General features: G+C 49.8%; 1 protein-coding gene across 9 annotated transcripts in view; it reads left to right on the top strand.

Annotated features, from left to right (window-relative positions):
* GMEB1 (glucocorticoid modulatory element binding protein 1) overlaps positions 1-20,375 on the top strand; it is a 254,688-nt gene that overhangs the window by 193,834 nt on the left and 40,479 nt on the right. The gene's annotated exons all lie outside the window — the stretch shown is intronic.

Here is a 20,375-nt window from a genome sequence, read left to right on the forward strand (position 1 = left end):
ATGCCAATGTGTTGATAGCGGCGAAGTGATACTTTGGTTCCTGATTTTACTTTTGTGTTCTGTAATTCTTACTTTAAATTTTCTTTCCGTTTTTCCAACATAACCTTTTCCGCAGGGACATTTGATACAGTAGATAACATTGGTAGAATTACAATCGCTTGAATGCTTGAGGTTGATTGGTTAACACATTACCGCAAATAACATTGTTGCAATGAATGCAATTGTTGCATTTGGTAGTACCTTTGAATTAAACAGTGAGTGATGGAGAGGAGGAGCCTAGCGCTTGACCAAGATGGCCGCGTGAGCTTTGAGCTCCCGAGACCCTCGTGCCCTCCGTCGTCTATCCTGTATATAATCCTGTTTGTATGCATGGCATCGTGTAGATGACTTGTCAGGGAGGCGATCGATGCCACCCGAGGTCGCATCGCCCACCGGGAACCGGAGTTATGCATGGCGGAAGATTAAGGCCCATCTCCGAGGGATGCCAGGGGCTCGAGTTGGCAGGATGCCCGACCTCTAATTGAACAACAGCGGCCAGGCGAGGTGTGAACTGCCGGACGGAGGTCCCTATCCTTTCACTTTCACTTTCTCGCCCTTTGTCTGCCCAGCCCAGGGAGTGCTCGCGTCTGCTTTATTATCATTTGGACGCTCTGCATGCCACATTGGCGACCCATCGTAAGACGGAGCACTCCTGCTCTCTCTCGCTGAGAGAGGGCAGTCCCGTTTGACCCGACTTGCTCGAGCCCACCATGTCGGGCAAAGCAGAGGTGGATCGGCCGAAGCCCAAGGCCACTAGGCGGGGAGCCTACACTCAAGCCAATAACATGGACCGCTATGCCCAGCAGAAGGGGTCACCGGGTGCACCGAGCCAGTCCCCGGATACACAGAAGGCTGCCTCACCCTTGGCCCCGGAGCTCTCACTGCAGGATGTCATGGGTGCACTTGACGGGCTGCAGACTTCGATTGGGAGACAGTTTGATGCCCTGGCGCACAAAGTGGATACCATCTTGGTGGATGTTAATCTGATCCGCGCGGATTTGGGCAAAACAAATGAACGGGTCAAATCCCTGGACATCAAGACCACGGGCCTCGCTGATGATGTCTCGGACCTGCAGACCGAGGTCCGTAAGTTGCGGACCGAGCATGATCTCGCAGCCCGTCGGCTGGAGGACTTCGAGAGCCGGGCCAGGCGCAACAACGTGTGCGTTATAGGGGTCCCGGAGTCCTCGGACGAGATTTCAGTAGACCTGCTCGTGGAGGACTTGGTGCTCAATCATCTGCAGCCTAAGGGCCTAGGGAAGTTCTTCGCAGTTGAGCGGGCCCATAGAGTGCCTGGTGGGCGGCCCAAGGTGGGAGCCACACCGAGGCCGATCGTCGCCCGGCTCTTTCATTTTCGAGACCGGGACGCTATCCTGCAGGCCTCGAGGGCAACGGGCCCGGTCCCCTTCCAGAACGCGTCGGTGAATTTCTATCCTGACTTCACCCAGCAGGTACAGAGGCAGCGGCAGGGCTTCCTGGGGGTGAAGAGGAGGCTTCGGGAGAGGGATCTGAAATACGCCATGCTTTTCCCTGCCAGATTACGTGTGGTGTTTGAAGACCGAACATTCTTCTTTGAGTCGCCTGCCATGGCGGATGAATGGCTGGACGCTCTGCCTCAACGACGCACGGAAGAGGACACTGCCGTAGACGGGGACAGTGGCCGGGATGAACAAGGTTGATGTATTCGGAACCGGACTGACTCGGACTGACTTTAGATAATGACTTGCAGTAAATACGGAGGTTGTGGGAGGACGAGGGGAGCTCTTTCCTCCCTTAGGGTACTTTTTGTAGATTTTGGGTTTGGTAGGGCGACAGGCACACTGCAAGTTGGGGGGGCTTTGTAAGCTGCAGCAGGGGTGCAGGGTGGGGGGGGTTTCCGGGATTTTGGGGTTGTTGTTGGGGGGTTTGTTTCAGCAAGGCATAGTGATTATTTCCAGGACTGTTCCATGGGGGCTCTTCGGGTGTGGGGTGGGCCTCTTTACGTTTGGGGATGGGGGGTAGGGGTCTAAGTGTTATAAGCTGGAATGTGAATGGTTTGGGGGATCGCATTAAGCGTGGGATTGTTTTGCAATTCTTGAAACGATCATTGCCGGATGTCGCCCTGCTGCAGGAGACGCATCTTATAGGTAATACGTGCTATGCCCTGAATAGGAAGGGTTATAAATTCATAGCTCATTCGGGATTCTCCTCTGGGTCCAGGGGTGTGGGCATCCTAGTCATAGCCTCGCTACCATTTGAGGTGGACTTCACCATTGTTGATGATAGGGGGAGGTTTGTGGCGGTGGCGGGGCGGTGGGAAGGAAGAACTTTGGTTTTAGTTTCGGTTTATGTCCCGCCGGCCCTGCAGGCCTCCACGTTCACAGATCTGGGTAGGGCCCTGCTGGATCTCCCGGGGGGTATGCTTGTAGTGGGAGGTGATTTCAACGCTGTTGGCTCCGGACTGCTGGATAGATACCCGTCCAGAGACACGGGGGGGGGGGGGGGCTCAGAAGTGGCTTCCAGACTTTCTAGATACGCTTGGCCTGATAGACTGCTGGAGGCTCCGGCACCCCACACAGAGCCAATACACTTTCCACTCCGGGGCGCATGGTAGCCTTTCTAGGATTGACTACCTACTCACTCTGGCTGCGCATGCCTCATTGGTGTCTGAGGCCAGGCACATGGCGCGTGGTATATCTGACCATTCGCCGGTGTGGGTCAGGCTGGATCTGGGTCGAGAGGGAGGGGGAAGGGTGGCCCCTATCAACCCTTGGTATTTCCGAGACCCCAAGATGCGCAGCGCGCTGGTAAAGACGGTAGATAATTTTTTCAAGGACAATCAGGGATCCGTGGACTCTGCAGTGTCGCTGTGGGAAGCATTTAAGACCGTGCTGCGAGGGGAAGCCCTCTCCCTTGTAGTGGCTGCCAAGCGGCGGAGAGATGGCGAGGTTTTGCAGGTTGAGGAGGAGATCGCGGCTTTGGAGGGAGCGCTGGAGGAGGAGGTTACAGAGGCCTCACTGCATGAGCTGTGCTTGAAGCAATCCGAGTATAAGGACCTGGTGACGAATGCCGCTAAGACCCTCGGTAGGGAACAGCAGGGCCGTCTGTATGATGTTGGTGACAAGGCCGGGAAACTCCTGGCTTGGCTGGACAAAAAAGAACGGGTCAATAGAGTAGTGCCGGAGTTGACGGGAGAGGGGGGAGAGGTGATTGTGGAACCTGAGAGGATTGTGCAGTGTTTCTCGGACTATTTCCGTATGGTTTATGCCTCAGTGTCGGACAGGCCGCCCGAGGACTCGCGTGACCTCCTGCGTGATATTGCATTGCCCTGTCTCTCTGATATAGATAGGGACGACTTAGATGGTGACATAACGGTCGATGAGGTGGCGGGGGCTATCCGCGCGTTGAACTCGGGCAAGGCCTCGGGTCCGAACGGCTTGCCGATCGACCTGTACAAGCTATTTCCGGATAGGGTTGCCCCTCACCTGCGCGCCATGTTCGTGGAGGCGCGGGGGAGTGGGGCCCTCCCGTTGGATCAGCGACTGGCGACGATTGTGGTTATACACAAAGAGGGCAAACCCCGAGATAAGTGCGCCTCATATAGGCCTATCTCACTCCTTAACGCAGAGCCGAAAATTCTGGCTAAAATCCTGGCGGCCCGGTTGATTAGGGTACTCGGTGACTTGGTCCATCCGGATCAATCCGGATTCATCCCGCACCGTAACACAGCGTTAAATCTTCGGCGCCTTCATGGTGTAATCGCCAGGGCGGGCACGCTGCGTGAACCAGCTATTGTGGCGTCTCTCGATGCCACGATGGCCTTTGACACGGTGGAATGGGCATATTTGTGGGCCGTGCTGACCAAGTTCGGCTTTGGCCACGGTTTTGTGAGCTGGGTGAGGTTGCTGTATGAGGGCCCTCTTGCGAGTGTGGTGGTAAATGGCCGGGCGTCGACTCCGTTTCAGCTTGGGAGGGGTACTCGGCAGGGTTGTCCCCTGTCGCCATTGTTGTTCGCCCTCGAGCCGCTGGCTGCATGGATACGCTGGCACCCGGATATACGGGGACTTAGATGGTCGCCTGAGCACGAGGACCGTATATCGCTCTATGCTGATGACATCCTGTTGTATCTTGCCTCACCCAAGAAATCACTTATAGTGGTCTGTGACGTACTCACATCTTTCGGTAGGAACTCGGGTCTCGTTATCAACTGGAGTAAATCGTATTTATATGTTCTTAGTGGCGAGGTTCCACCGATCCCTCGAGCTTGTTCGATCCGGGTTGCTCAGCAGGGCTTCGTGTATCTGGGGATCTTTATCTCCATGGATTCTGCCGTGCGATATGAGAGGAACCTGCTCCCCCCCCCTAGCGCGCCTGAGGCGGGACGTGGAGGGCTGGCGGAGGCTGCCGCTCTCCCTCGTTGGGCGTGCGGCCCTGTTCAAAATGATGTCTCTTCCCCGGTTCCTCTACGCACTGCAGAATACTTTGGATTGGGTACCGGCCAACTACTTTCGGGAGGTCGAAGGCCTCCAACGAGCGTTGCTGTGGGACGGGCGGCCGCGAATAGCTATTGCAAAGTTGACGCTCCCATGGTACGACGGGGGTATTGCGCTTCCAGACATCCGACGGTACTATTGGGCCACCCAGCTGAGTGCGATTAATCATGGGTTTTATGGCCCGGCCCTCAGCCCTGGGTATGCCATGGACAGGTGGTTGCTTCGTGGTGGTAATTATTACAGGGCGTTGTATTCGCGGTCCCTGGACTCGTCCCTCACGGGGCCCACTGGTGTGGCGGAGCGTGTGTGGAAGATGGCAACTGACTCGCTGGGCTGGAAGGATAGGCTCACCCTCGCTACCCCGCTGTTTGAATCTGAGAGATTGGGTAGGCTTTGGCACACAAAAGGATTTGACAAATGGGACTTGATCGGCATCTCCAGGGTCGGAGATGTCCTGATTAAGGGGAGGGTGAAGTCCTTTGAAGAGTTGCAGAAGGAACATGAGCTGGGGCCATCTGAGTTTTTCCGCTATATTCAGGTGCGTCACGCCCTCCGATCAGTCCTCATAGAGGGTGAGAAGGTGCCTGAGTCCTCTCCTTTGGAGGACCGGGTCCTTGGTGGTCATATGCCCGAAAGCACGATCTCGCTCATCTATAAGAAACTGATCAACGTCCGGGCGGATATGCTTCTGGGGTTGAGGGACCAGTGGTCTAGGGATGGCCTCAAGTTGGATGACGAGGATTGGCAGTCTGCTGTTTCCTCTCCTAAGGAGGTTGCGATCCCGTCGCGTCTGAGGCTGGTGCAGCTTAAAATACTGCATCGAGTGTACGTGACGGGGCCAAGGCTGGTTCACATGGGATTCTCGGAGGACGGCCTATGCAGGAGGGGATGTGGTATGGTGGGTACTTTCCTGCATATCATTTGGGAATGTGGTGTCATCATGGAATTCTGGCGGAGAGTCCATGCAGTGATGGGGGAGGTGACGGGCATTGCTATGCAGCCGGAAGCGCGGTGTTGTCTCCTGAATGTCTGGGGGCCCACTGATCATAATGCGGCGCAGACCCAATGGGTGACTCTGGGTAACATGGTCGCTAAGAGAGATATAGCGCGATTGTGGGGATCCGTGGGCCCCCCCACATTGACCGCGTGGAAAGAAAATATGGACTGGAGTATGCTAAGGGAGAAGACGGTATATTGCGCTAGAGGCCGCCCTCGGAAGTGGCACGCCATCTGGGGGCGGTGGAACCAATACAGGGGGGGAATTTGCCTTGCCCCTGATCTGGATCCCCCCGAGGAACAGCTTTCCTCCTAACCTTCTTTCCAGCTCAGTATGGTTAATGGACTTCTTTGGCCTCTGCTGTCCCTTCTTCCTCTTTTCACGGTACTGTAAATGGTAGATGATTGGGGTTCTGCCTCCCCTGGGGGGCTATCACCATGGGCATTCAGTGTTCTTGCCTTGCTGGGGGTTGTTGTGTGTTCTGTGTTTATTTAAAAAATGGAATCTTTGCACTCCTCCTTCAATGTACTGTGGACGCATCTCTGTTCCTCTTTACCGAAGCTGCCGAACCTCCGGGTTGTCGGCTGAATAGCTGTGTCCAGACTTTTGAAAATAAAGGTTTTATAAAAAATAAAAAAAAATAAAAAAGTGAGTGATGTAGGAGACGGAGTGGACAGTAGCGACTTAAGATTTTTACCCCTAGTATATGCAAAAAGTGGTTTAGCAGCAAAAATGTTGTTGAAATCATCCTCGGTTGATAACATCTCCCATCTGGTATCAGAACAAGCATTTGCATTGCAAAAGGTCTTTCCTTACTGAAAGTTTGAGCTATTGCTGGTGCAAATAATGTTTGTTAGATTTTTTTTTAGATAAAAAAATATCCCAGCAGTAACATCAGTAATAAAAGAAAATACACAAAGCAAGAAAAGGGTGCAGTACCACAGGCTGTGACTAGGTGTCCCTTTGGAGTTCTACAGGGAGCTCAATTAGTCGAATGAAGTACTGCATCCTTAATGCAATTATAAAAAGAAATATTGCAGCTCAGCATACCTTTTCATTTGTTTTTCTTGTATTACTTAGGCTACTGCTATGATATTATTTGACAAAAACAAAAATCTAAACAGCATTAACATTTGGAACGGCAATAGCTCAAACTTTCACTAATGCGAGACCTATTGCATTGCAAATGCTTGTTTACGTTGGAGAAGAGAATTCGGTTTTGAGGTGACACGTAATAACTTCCCTGAAACCCACAAGTGCACTAGGACAAAGACTCCATCTCATTGTTTTATTTCACCATTGAGTGCAGATATGCTTTGACTGCTCTGTTATTGCTGTGCATTGGAAAGAAACTTAAGTGCCGAGGACTGGATCACTGGTTTATCAAGACATCAAAGCTTTATTCTCAACATCAACACTTCAAGAATGGTCGTGGTGAAGGTCATATGCAAATGACTTGTGTGGGGAAGGGAAAGGAGAACACGCCTTTTAAATTCTGCCCCTCCTAAAATAACAAATTCCTGTGGTCGGACAAGCATCAGGTCTGTAACTTCTGTATCCCAATGGAGGACGGCAAAAGTGGCTGCTCCTCATGTAAATCATTTCATTCATGGAAGTTTGTTAGTTACTGTAGGGATAGAAGGTTGACACACTACTTGGTGACATAGTGACAGGACTCTACCAAGACCACCTCTGTTGTGGCTATTGAAGTCTAAGAAGTCAATATTGTCGACTAGAGAGTTGGTACATTCTGTTGCCTGGATACACATGAGGAGTTGAACCCCATGTGTGTATGCGCTAACAAATCCAGAGAGCAAGAATTTCCAGAGCCCTCCATGTCACCCACACCCAGAACAAAAAGTACATCTCTGCTTTCAGGCCCCGACAATGAAGTCTGGGCATGACGCCCTTGGCTTTTGGAGGACACCAACTAGGTTCCATCTGGTGATTGACCGTGTAACCAGCCTTGATCTCATCCGGAACAACCCAAGAGTACCATTATCTTAAACGGTCAGCCTCCTCCAAGAATAGTAACCAAGTGCCTTCACTTACAGAGGTCGAGATCTTTTGACACCAGGCGTCATCTTTGTCGCTGGAATACTCTCAAAACTGAGGCACTGACCTTTAAGCAGAGAGAATATCCTAACCACCTGTAGCACAGAGATTGGTGTTGTAGAAGCGCACTCTAATCACCCCACAAGATCAAGGGCTAAAGTCTGATACTTGGCAGGATAATATGCATAGACCCATCCACAGGGCCTCCTTCCACCGTACCAGAAACAGAAGCAGACTTTTGAGAAGGCTGTTTCAGAGGAGTTTAGCACATTAGGGGCCAAGGTCCACCAATCAACAAGAGAGCAAATTGCACGGTTTTAGTGCGGACCCTCAAAATGATTCATCTCTAGACCCACAACCTGTTAAAACTGCTCCACTGGATGATACGCCTGCTTATCATGTGGTGATAGTTAGAGACACAGGCCACAATAACGTGTATTTTGCTGTTGGATGAGAAGGAGGGCTTTCTTACAGAGATAAAGCATCTGGTGAAATGTTCTACAGAAAACTTCAAATCCTGTGTCAAAGCAAGAGTAGTCACCCTTTGAACCTACAAGTTCAAACCTGTACCCATTGTCCATTCAGGACATGTACCACCAGACTCTTGTGTTTTATGTAGCAAAAAAGACAGCTCTTATACAGGATGCAGTTGACAGTCCACCTAACCAGAACAGTAAGAGAATCCATGCTGCCAGTTATTATGTCACTTTGGGGACTAGTGCATTGCAAGCTCCATGATACTGCTCACCAGACATTACCACTGGGAGCTGGAACACCTCCTCAAGCACCTCCCAGACGTGCACAGGAAGTTAACAAAGCTTGTACAAGAGGGCAAGGTCATGTCCAATGCAAACATCCGCTGTATCCTTGGCGCAGGGCAGACTGCCTGTAGGTAGGTCAACAATGCACCCTGTTTTTGCATCATACTTTGCCCAGTTGAATGAAGTGCTGAAAAAGATTGAAAAATATATGGACACAGCAAATGCTATGGCTGTCCTGCAACAGCAGCATAATGTGGCACTTTGCAAGCTTCAGACCCATGCCGCATCTAAAGCAACTTCCAGAGTACCCGGACAGCAATTTTACTCTCAGCAGTCTTTGCAGGGCAGAGAAGACCAGTGCATTACAATAAGTTCTGTGGAAATGGCTGTGCAATAAGCAGAGGTGCCCAAATAGTCACTACTGCCAACAAGCAGTGACACACCTGCTGTATAAAATGTCATACCACCCTTCCAACATCCCTCTCTGCCACTGCAGTATCAGCAAAGATGACTACATACTTCTGTTTGAAGATATGAAAGCACTCCTCCTCAAAGCTGCAATAATCTACTCTCTGTATGTCCTAATCCCTAAGAAGAACTAAGCACTGCGGCGACTCCTCAAACTACAAGTGCTCAACCGCAACATTACATTCAACCATTTCACAGTGAAGACAATGGACTATGTGTCATACCATTGTTCACTGTGGAAAATCATGTGCCCCCCTTGATCTTGTATCTGCTTAGATATCCTAATGCATCAGGCTAAGCCCATTATCTCAGGTTTGTGGCAAGTGGAGATCTGAAGGAACCACGTAGTGATAGATTCCTTACCTTAGAATTACCCCCAGGCGTCAGACTGGATCCGGAAAGTTTTCGTCAGCAGTACCCCTGCGCGTCGGAAGGTGGCGTTGTGTGGCTCCGCGTCAGTCATTGGCATCGTGGTCGCCGAGATGACGTCGCAGCAGCTACTTAGATGCTGCCCTCGCACTCTGGCGCTCTTTTTCCGCACCAGCATGAACAGATCCGGAGAGAGCGGTACCCCCAGTCACTTTTTGACTGAGTTTTTCGAGGCCTTTTTGTCTCTCTTCTTTTCGAGTCGTTGGACTCCTGATGCCGTAGGGATGCCCGGTTTCAAGTCCTGCGGGGACTGTCATCGAATGATGTCAGTGATGGACCTGACCGTGTGTGTCTCTACTGCCTGGGGCGCAACCGTGACCCCAAGTTGTGCCCCTGGGTCATAGCGCCGACGACTTTGCGGGAGCGGTCCCGAAAGTTGTTTTAAGCTTGGCAGTCGGCACCGCGCCGCTCAAGGTCCCGGTCCCGTGGGAGGTCGAGAGACAGACAGGTTGCGGAGCCATCACCACCGTTCTTCGGGATCGAAGTCTTCGCACTCTGGGTCAGGTAAAGCGAAGCATCACAAGAAGTCGAAGAAGCATCCTCGCTCAACGGCTTCCCCTCGCCTATTGCGCGACATGGCTGAGGGTGCGGGTGGTGCCTACGTTGTTGCCGTCTGCCTACCTGCCCATCCGGGGTCCGTCGGCGACTCCGGCCCAGCTGCAGGAATTTCTGGCAGCCATGGCCCACCTCTTTGGGCCGTCGGGTCCTGCCGGTGTGCCTTCATTCACGACTGGGGGTCCTCACCCTTTACTGTCGGCAGCTTCAGTTCCGGCATCGCTGTCTGCTCAGGCCCCGGTGCCGCAGGGCCCCAAGGATCCAGGCCTGGATCCCTGTCGATGCAGGTTTACCTAGTGACACATTCACCGACGTCGACTCCACCGGCACCACTCCCGACGTCGCCCGTGCCCCGGGACGACACCGTCCCCAGTTTCAGCCCTGATGTGGACATGGCGCCGGAGCGGTGCCGCTCGATGCAGATTCAGACGCAGATAGGGCCTTTCTACCCCAATGTCTAGCCTCCGTATTTTTGGCCTGTCCCACAGCCTTCGGAGGAAGGGAGGACTGGCAGGGGTCTGAGGACGTTCTCACAGCAGTGTGAGTTTGACCCGGACTGGGTTGAGGTCTTGGGGGATGCCAGCGATCTTGACACCTCTCCTGACCTTGGCATGCTCACTCCTCCTACCGTGGCTACGGAGGAGGGTGCGAGTTATGCAGTGGTGTTGCGTAGGGCGGCCGAAGCTCTCCACCTCGAACTCCCTACAGTGGCCGTCAGGACTAACCTCCTGAAAGAAGTGCTTCAGCCGGCGGCTACCTCTGCGGAGCCACTGCTGCCTTTTAATGATGTACTTTTGGATGCTATTTTGGGCACCTGGTCCAGGCCCAACACAGGCTCCTGTGGATAGGAACGTGGCCCGATGCCATCGCCGGGTCCCGGGCGACCTCCCCCCCCCCCCCCCCCCCCCCCCCCCCCTCTTCCTCTCCCAACACCCCACCCCTGAGAGCTTGGTTGTCAAAGCCTCCACCTCCCAAAATGCCTTCCCTAACGCACCTCCAGATCGCGAATCCAAGAGACTAGAACAGTTTGGGAAGAAGATTTTTTTCTTTCTTCCACCAGTTCGGGGTTGCGGTCTGTGGACACCGCATGCCTCTTGGGCCGTTATTACCACTCTGTGTGGGATACGATGGCGCAGGTGCTGCCTCAGTGTCCGGAGGAGGCCTGGACAGTGCGCTCCAAGGCTATTGCTGAAGGGAGGGATGCAACCAAGTTTACAATTCGATGTGGCCTTGACACCTCCGACACGCTGGGCAGAGCGATTTCTATGACCGTGGCGCTCTGCCGCCACGCCTGGCTGAGGACTACTGGCTTCTCGGGGATGTCCAGAAATCCTGATGGACATGCCCTTTGATGGCAACAAGGCAGATAGTGCGTTGGAGTCCTTGGGCCTTTCGGCCACTCGCCCTCCTCCACCTTCTGCTTTTCGCTCCTTTTGTGGCCACGGAAGGGGTGCCCCAACACGTTCGCTCCAGAGCAACAGGCCGCAGCAGCAGCCTCAGCGCGGCCGCGGATGTGGGACCCGCAGAGGCAGGTCAGGAGGCCAGCGGGTGGGTCAGTCCTCCTCCACCCCAGCCACCACTGCCTCCATACCTTGCTAGTCCGGTTTTTCAGGCCCATCACATGCCAGTGGGCGGCAGGATTCACCATCACCTTCCCAACTGGCTCACCATCACTACGGACAGGTGGGTTTAACAAATAGTCCGAAGGGGCTTCTCCCTCCCCTTCGAGACTACCCTTCCAGCCATGCCACCCCAGTACCACCGCATGTTGGGGGATCACTTGGCACTTCTTCAACAGGAAGTTGTGGCCCTCTTGGCCAAGGGGGCCATTGAGCGCGTTCCTGCGCCAGAAGTAGGTCGTGGTTGTTATTCCCACTACTTTCTGGTGCCCAAGAAGGACAAGGGCCTGCGTCCTATCTTGGACCTCCGGAACGTCAATCGCTTCCTCCGGAAGGAGAAGTTCAAGATGTTAACTCTGGCTCAGGTCTTGTCTGCCCTCGACCCTGGAGACTGGATGGTAGTGTTGGTTCTGCAGGATGCTTATTTCCACATTCCCGTCCTGCCGGCCCACCGGTGTTACCTGCGGTTTACCGTAGGCCACAAGCACTTTCAGTTTACTGTGCTCCCCCTTGGCCTTACCAGCGCCCCTCGGGTGTTCACGAAAGTGATTGGCGGTGGTCGCAGCTTATCTGCGCAGATCAGGGGTTCCAGTCTTCCTCTTCATCGGAGCACTTCTCGATACGACGCTCTTTTGGGTCTATCCTCCCGAAAGGCCAGGATATTTAGGCTCTGATTCCGATCTTGTGGCCTCTATCCTGGGTTTCGGTCAGGCTGACCCTGAGGTTGCTGGGCCAAATGGCCTCCTGCATCCTGCTGGTCGATCATGCCAGATGGCATATGTGGGGTCTGGAGTGGAACTTGAAGTTTCAGTGGGCGCAGCACCAGGGGAACCTGTCCGAGTCCGTCCAAATTTCAGAGCGCACTGCAAGACAGTTGCAGTGGTGGTTCACAAACCAGCATTGGGTTAATGGCAGATCCCGCTCCCTTCCCCAATCGGCGCACAGTGGTGACGGATGCATCCCTCCTGGAATGGGGCGGTTAAATGGGAGAGGCAGAGATCATAGGCCTCTGGTCTCCGGCGGAGTCCCGGCTCCATATCAACCTTCTGAAGCTTTGGGTAATCTGACTTGCACTGAAGGCATTCCTTCCCTCTGTATGGGGAAGAGTAGTGCAGGTGTTCACGACAACACCACCGCCATGTGGTACTGCAACAAACAGGGCGGGGTGGGGTCGTGGTATGTCAGGAGGCTCTGCGTCTCTGGACATGGCTGGAACATCAGGGCATTTCCCTGGTGGTTCAACACCTGGCAGGTTCCCTGAACGCCAGGGTGGACGAACTCAGCCGTAGGTGCATAATGGATCGCGAATGGCGTCTTCACTCGGACGTGGCGCAAGGTCTCTTTCAACAGTGGGGAGAGCCTTGGTTAGATCTATTCGCCACCGAAAAGAAAGCGCAATGTCAGCAGTTCTGCGGGTTGGAATTTCCAAGGCGGCACTCGCTAGGCGACGCTTTTCGTCACAAGTGGAGTTGCCGTCTGTTGTACGCTTTTCCTCCTATACTACTTCTGCCCAGAGTGCTGAAGATCAGGCACGACCGGTCCCTAGTTATTCTTGTGGTTCTGGACTGGGCTCGAAGAGTTTGGTATCCCGAGCTACTCAGTATGACTATCAATCCCCCGATCCGACTGCCTCTTGGGAAGGATCTTCTGTCGCTGCAGCAGGGGACGGACTTCCATACGAACATGTCCAGTCTCCACCTCCTTGCGTGGAGATTGAGCGGCGGCAGTTGATTCCTTTTGACTTGCCTCCTGAAGTTTGTAATGTTGTTCTGGCGGCCAGGCGGTCCTCCACTAAGTTGGTATACGCCTGCAGGTGGAACAAGTTTGTGGCATGGTGCACAGCAAAGGCTGTGGATCCCCTTTCTGCCCCTCTTTCGGAAGTCCTTCTGTTCCTTCTTTCTTTGGCCCAGCAGGGCTCTGCTCTGGGCACTATCAAGGGCTACCTTTCTGCTATTTCTGCCTTTCTCAGGCTCCCCGATCAGCCCTCTCTTTTCAAGTCCCCTGTTGTAAATAGATTCCTCAAAGGCATTACTCACCTTTTCCCTCCTATTCCTTTTGTGTTGGCACAGTGGGACTTGAATCTGGTTCTTACATACTTGATGTGTGCTCCCTTTGAGCTTCTTCACACTTGTACTCTACGTCTCTTAACCCTAAAGACTGCTTCCCTGGTTGCCATCATCTCCGCTAGTGAGCTCCAGGCTCTTTCTTGTAAACCTCCTTTTTTTCATCTGTCCATTCGGACAAGGTTGTGCTCAGAAATCCGTCCATCCTTTCTGCCAAAGGTTGTCACAGATTTTCACATCGGGCAAACCATCACTTTGCCCACCTTCTTTCCACCTCCTTCCAGAGAGGAAGAGAGGCTCTACTGTCTGGACCCAAAACGTGTACTCTTATTTTACCTGAACCGCACACAACAGTTCCGGGTGGATGACCAGCTCTTTGTTGGCTACGTAGGCGCCAAGAAAGGCCGGCCCGTACACAAGCGGACCATTTCCCGATGGGTCGTCTTGTGTATCAAAGCCTGTTATTCTCTGGCTAAAAAGGAGCCTCCGGTGGGGCTGCGCGCCCATTGCACCAGGGCGACGGCAGCCACTACAGCATTGGGATGTGGTGTCCCCCTGCAAGATATCTGTTGGGCAGCTACGTGGGCCTCACTGCACACTTTTACTAAGCACTATTGCCTGAACAGCCAAGTCCAGCGAGACGGCTTCTTTGGATGTTCTGTTCTCCGGGACTTCCTGGTGTGATCTTGGTTCGCAGACCCACCACCTGGGTTGGTATTGCTGGGGTATCTATTCTAAGGTAAAGAATCTATCACTGCGTGTTTCTTTCAGATGAACAAGTTACTTACCTTCGGTAACAATATATCTGTAAGGAACAGTAGTGATAGATTCCTTACCGCCCTACCCATCCTCCCCGTTCTGCGAACTGATTTCTAGGGTTAAGGTCATCCCTTTCAGGCCCCTAGCTTGAAGGCACCAGTGGTCAGTATCTTGCATGGCTCTGTGTTCCTGGCACGGAAAGTCGTATACAGAACTGACGTCTGCGCTTAAGGGCGGTGTCTAAGTAGCTGCCATGACGTCATCCTGTCGACCACGACGCCAACGACGGACGCAGAGCCGCACAACGCCACCTTCCGACACGCAGAGGTACTGCTGACGAAAACTTTCCGGATCCCGTCTGACACCTGGGGGTAATTCTAAGGTAAGGAATCTATCACTACTAATGTTTCTTAGATATATCGTTACTGAAGGTAAGTAACTTGTTCTTCACCCACTATCAGTTTAAAACTATTCCCTTTCAGGTTAAAAAACAGAACCAATAATGTTCACCAACTATCCAACCGTGGTGGCTGCATGCCTCAGGTGCAGCATATTATCTTTTAATAGCTGAGCAACTGGCTAATAAAGGATACCAGTCATTTGCAGTACCCCAGCCACACCCATCCAACTATTCTAAATCTACACTAATTACTCTTTATGATTACTCATACCATTGTAATCAACAAACCCAGATATTCTTGGGAGCCATACTCCGTCCAGTCATCAGCAAAGCATGTCCCAGCCCAGGAAGAATGATGGAGTTTTAAAGTTTGTTTTTCCTTTACCGGGTATTGCATCCTTTGACAGTGAGAATAATGAAACGTTTGGCCTGATGTTGTCTTGTGTTGCTCTAGCCCCAAGCCTAAGGTTACACTTGCTTTTACAGACAGTGGTCATGGATGACTGGTGATTGGGAAGATCTAGTGTTTGTGGAGCCTGGTAATCAGCACAAGTCAGAAATGGTGACGCGAGTTGATTCTCAACCCACAACCACTGGTTTCCTTCTATACAAACTCCTCCCTTCTGGTTAGCAGAGCTCATATGAGCAACCTCACAATTCAGAGCCAGTGGTCCCCACAAGACAAATGCTAACACATCAGTGTGCAGGCAACTCATGGCAATAGTTAGCCTTCTGGGGTTTTCAGATGTAAATTTTCCACAAACTTACAGTCATTGAATACATCAGGAAGCAGAGGTGGGGGGCCTGCCTGATACCACTTAAAAAAATTACTGACAAATTCAATCTGGTAATGGGCAGTTTGCTACCAAGAACCGTTGGCAACAAAACACTTCCTGAGGATTGTAAAAAACTGCATATCTTCTGAGGGAGCTGCTAATAAACTTGCAAGTGGGAGATCACCTCATGGCTATTGAATCATTATTTCCAACTTTGCGTCATTTCCACGACATGTGAGAATGCAAAATGCCCAAACCTTGCATCTAGATACGCTCACCTGTGGTCTCTAGGTTATGGATCTAGTGGACAGGGATATTTGCTTAAAATGTTTCCCCGCTAACACTGATTTTGCGTGTTTGCAGTAAAATGCATCAGGTGCCAGTCAGTGACTCAGATTTTTGTTGCCCCAACATGTGCGAGACAACGGTGGTGCTCCTTTTTGTTTCCCCCCCCTTTCTAGTGCTGTTGATCCACCCTTGCAAAAAACTAAAACCATGCCCAGATTTACTCTTACATCCCAACCCCAAGGAGCTCAGTCTTGTGATTTGGAACCTGCGGTTTTAGAGTACAGACGCCTTCAGTTTCTTCAGTAATGCATGGATATATTAAAGGAAGTTAGAAACCCTACCATGAGAGCAAAATATGCAGCCAAATAGAAATGATTTGTACACTACTCTAAAGATCTGAACATTCAATCTTTAGAGGCCACAGTATAAAACATCAACGTCTGCCTCCCGCACCTCTAAACATCAGGTCTTACATACTTGTCTATATGAGTGCACATAGCAACGGTATCTGCTTGCCTACGAAACAGACAACCCAAGTCTATCTTAGAAATTCCTGTTAAAGCTTTCAAGGAAGAACTTAAGAGACTGCCGCTATTCCCAATCGTTGGATCTCTATATAATCCTTGATGGGCTAATGGGATCTCTTTTTGAGCCCATTAATTTGTGTCCTCTGTAGCTTCTCTCATTGAAGAGATTTTCCTTGTTGCTGTCGCCTCACTCAGCGTCCATGATTTGCATGCTTTTTCTGTGGAGGAATCCTACATGCTGGTTTACAATAGCACGAGTTGTCCTCAAGACTTACTTTTGTTTCGTGCCAAAAGTAGTCTTGTCATCTCATATCCACCAATTTGTTGACTTACAGCCACTGTCGACTGAAGGAGCCCTACACACTTTGGATTTTGGAAGATCCTTAATATACTATGTGAACTGTGCTCAGTCCATCAGGAAAACCAAAGAACTTTGTTATGCTTGCACCGCCTTGCCTTGGAAATCCCATTTTAAAGCTCTAGTATGCTTTTGTCATAGCAGAATTGAATCCATTTAACAAGCCACCTGGCTATACTGTTCTGTATCTAAATCACGTTCTGCCTCTACAGCACGTTCTGCATGCAAAGAAAGTGCCACAATATCCTTCCTAGCAAATATCCATTTTGCAGAAATGTGTAAAACTGCTACATGGTACTCTAGTCACACCTTCACATTTTATTACAATGTGAATATTGAAGTCCGACAAGGGGCAAAAGTCAGAGAAACTGCTCTAAAACACTATCCCACCCATCTTCCAAGTCTGCTTACAAGTCCCCTCATTTGGGGTTGGGTACTGCCAATGAGGTTTAGCTGCACACATGGCAAACAAAAAAACTGTACTCATCTATGATAATCAATTGCAGCCTGTGTACTCATGTGCCCTACACACCTCAACTGTTGCAAGCTCTGCATGACTTGTGGGTTCATATGTATGTTGCTTAACTAGCCCACTGACTTTAATGCTTCACATTAACACATGTCCACTTACAATTTGGGAAAAACACAGTTGGAGGTAGATTCTGTTTTGGTGCATTATGGGGCTCAATGGAGGTATGAGTCACCTCGAAACCAAAACCTCTTCTTCCAAAAAAAACAACCTGCAATGTCCAAGACTAAATGTGAGGAGTGCACAGCATATACATTTACAATACTACAGGCTGCAATTAAATATTTTTCCTCTTTGTGCACAAAGACCCTCACCTTTTGTCGGAGAAAGTGTCCAAGCAGACCCTAACAATGTCTGTAATGTGTGCCTTTATAACTTCCATCATCCATATACCTATACATTTAGTCAGAAGACACTAAAGGACAGGGTGAAAATCAATTTATAGGGTCTGAAGGAAGAACAGTGCAGGCACATTTGGCGCCTGGAACTTATGAGGAATTGGGAGAGGGTGCCCCCTCCTCTAAATCTACTTCCTCTATTTCCAGAGACTCTTCAAGAGGGAGATCCAAAGAAAAATGTGGGTGCACCAGTTCAACGTCGAGATCCATGACTTTGATGGCAGATTCACTTGTTACACGCTTGCAGCTGGTTAACTGTAGCGATGTGAGTCAATGCCAAAAGGTACAGGCAAGTCGAATTAGGGAGGAAAGACGATGTCTAGGAGAGATTCAATGTCACAAACATTTTCAGCTATAACTGGATTGGGTCCGCAAGATGAAAATAAGAGTGACGGACACCATATTCATACTACTCCAGAACATACTCTCCATTGCAAACTAAGTTTTCAAGTAACTTTTACTTCCTGTCGTAAATCCGGGACTTCCTTCAGTACCCTTATCCCTCCATTGTACCTTCGTTGAGTAGGATGTTTCTTTGCAGATGGAATGAGATTGCAGCTGATGTTTGGATGTTGAAGACAGTAGATATCAAAGTACAGTTCCCATAGAAATATGGCCACAGCTTGCTTGTGTCCTGAAAGGTCAACTACGATTGTGGGAAATTCGTGTTCCATAATTGAACAATGTGATTGAAGGAGGAACGCCTTAAGAACAAGTGAAAAGAGTTTAGTTATTTCTTTTTAGGCAGTAAATACTTGAAGCTTAGAAATAGACCCATTTCCTATCGCAACAAACCCTTGTTGAAGGTGAACCAAAGGGGTCGTATGGTCGGTCACTTTGGATCTCTGAGATGTGTATTTTGACAAATAGTCTTTGATTTCTAGAAACTTCTAGGAGTGATTTTTAGATGAGACTGGTGTAACTCCTTTAGTTGCAGGACAAATACCAAGCATTTCTGAAGTAGATCATTATCTTTATTGTGGCTAGACACTTCCAGGTGGCTTCATTACTGGGTTTCCTCTTTTCATTATCCTAACACCATACGTTACAATGCAAGGCTGTCTTCAGTTCTATTGGCCCTAGACCTAATGGAACTGGGAGTGTAAGATTCTGTTCTCCATGTACAAAGTCAATTGTCTGGAAAGACAAAGATGGTAACTCTAATGCAAGTATTCTGCATTGAACTTTCCTCTTTGAAGAAGGCATCTGTGTCTAAAATCTCCTCAGTCAGGGAAGTGAATTTGAAAACACCTAATTTTTTTACCTCAGCTGAAGACTTTTTTTTTTTTGTACAATGTCTCTATCATTAATTTAAGAGATGTTCGGGTTGCTCTCCAAGCGTTTCTGTCCTTGCTTCAAGGAGAGCAAGGCTAGTTCAGATGGGCATCATGTCAAGCATGTGTTATGTTCACTTACATGGGTATGATATTGGTGATACTGAGCAGCTGCTGTTTCTGCTAATTTGACACTTCACTCCGTCGACTGCACACTGTCCTGAATGCATAGTATGCAACTAGACTCCCTAAATATACATATTTCTGCTGACAAAAATGGGAGCTATAGTCAGATGGAACTAATCAGCTTTTTGACAGCTGGAAATGACACACAGATCAGCAGAGGGAAACCGCAGAAAATGCTGACCTTATAAATCAAAGTATTTTTATGGAATGTTTTGTCCATCAACTGCTCCAGGACATTGCTGTATGCTTTTCCACCTTTTTAATCTGATTCCAACCACTATGATCCTGTAGCTCACATATGAAGGAAGCAGATATGAAACTGCTCTTTTTATTAGTTGCTGTCATACCTCTCCTAGAATGTATTCAAAGACTAGACCTGGTTTCAAGGAGCAGAGGCAGGATTTTATATCACAACCTCACCAGCTCCAGCTAATAGTGTGGCTCCATAGGTACCTTAGTAGGGTCATATGACTCTAACTGTTTGTATTCAAGTCTTGAAAGATGCATGGCATTCTTCCACCAGGTCTTTGAAGTCCTTCAAATGGGACACATTTTACATGTGATGCATAGCCTTTTGACATGAACTTTAGTCCACTCCGCAGAAAGGAGTGATGTTGGGTGGAAGTGTTTATTATGGTACTTGTATTATGATTTGATGCTGAATGAATGCACTGCTGATGGCGGGTTTGTTGCCATATTATGGTGGATTCATTAACCTATGATGTTGATACAATGGATGTGTAAATAATGGTGAATTGTGTGGCTCTATGTAGGGTGTATGCTGGATTGGCAGTCAATATTGACTTTGTCTGCTGTGGTGGGTCTACAAGGTGAAAGTAGCAGTTCAGCGTTAGTATTTCTTAACTTTTTGATTGGTATTTGCCTTAGTTCTTGGATTGTCTTGATACAGAATTCTGGACCTTTCAGCCACTCGCAGTTCTATTCATTTTACGCAAGATTGTGGATAACTTCTCCAGCACCTAAAATGCAAATAGTCAACAAGATGTTTAATTGATTCTGGCAGCCTTTGCAGGAGCTGAGAGCTAGACCGACATGGATGGCATCCATAATCTAGTCTTTTGTTTTTTTGCTGACCTCTCTATTGATGATCAGGACTCTCCTATAATAGGTCTTGGAACCTGGATCTAGAATAGAGTAAGGAGCTTGAGTGGTATTTGAGCTAATGCATCTTGATATAAACAGTCATTCACACCTTGTGACATCTATTTACCACTTTATTTTCTACCTAGCAGTAGACCTTCACTGCACTTCAGAGGTCTTTCACAATTCTGACCCACCTTTTGTGATTCCCTGCTCCACCTTTTTAGTGTGCAGCCTCTGTTCTTTGACTTACGTAGGCATCCATATGTTTGGGCTTCAACCAGACTGTAGAGCCCTTTGAGGTTTTTGTTTCTCAGAGGC

This window comes from Triturus cristatus, chromosome 3_2, assembly GCF_964204655.1.
Source record: "Triturus cristatus chromosome 3_2, aTriCri1.1, whole genome shotgun sequence".
NCBI lineage: Eukaryota > Metazoa > Chordata > Amphibia > Caudata > Salamandridae > Triturus > Triturus cristatus.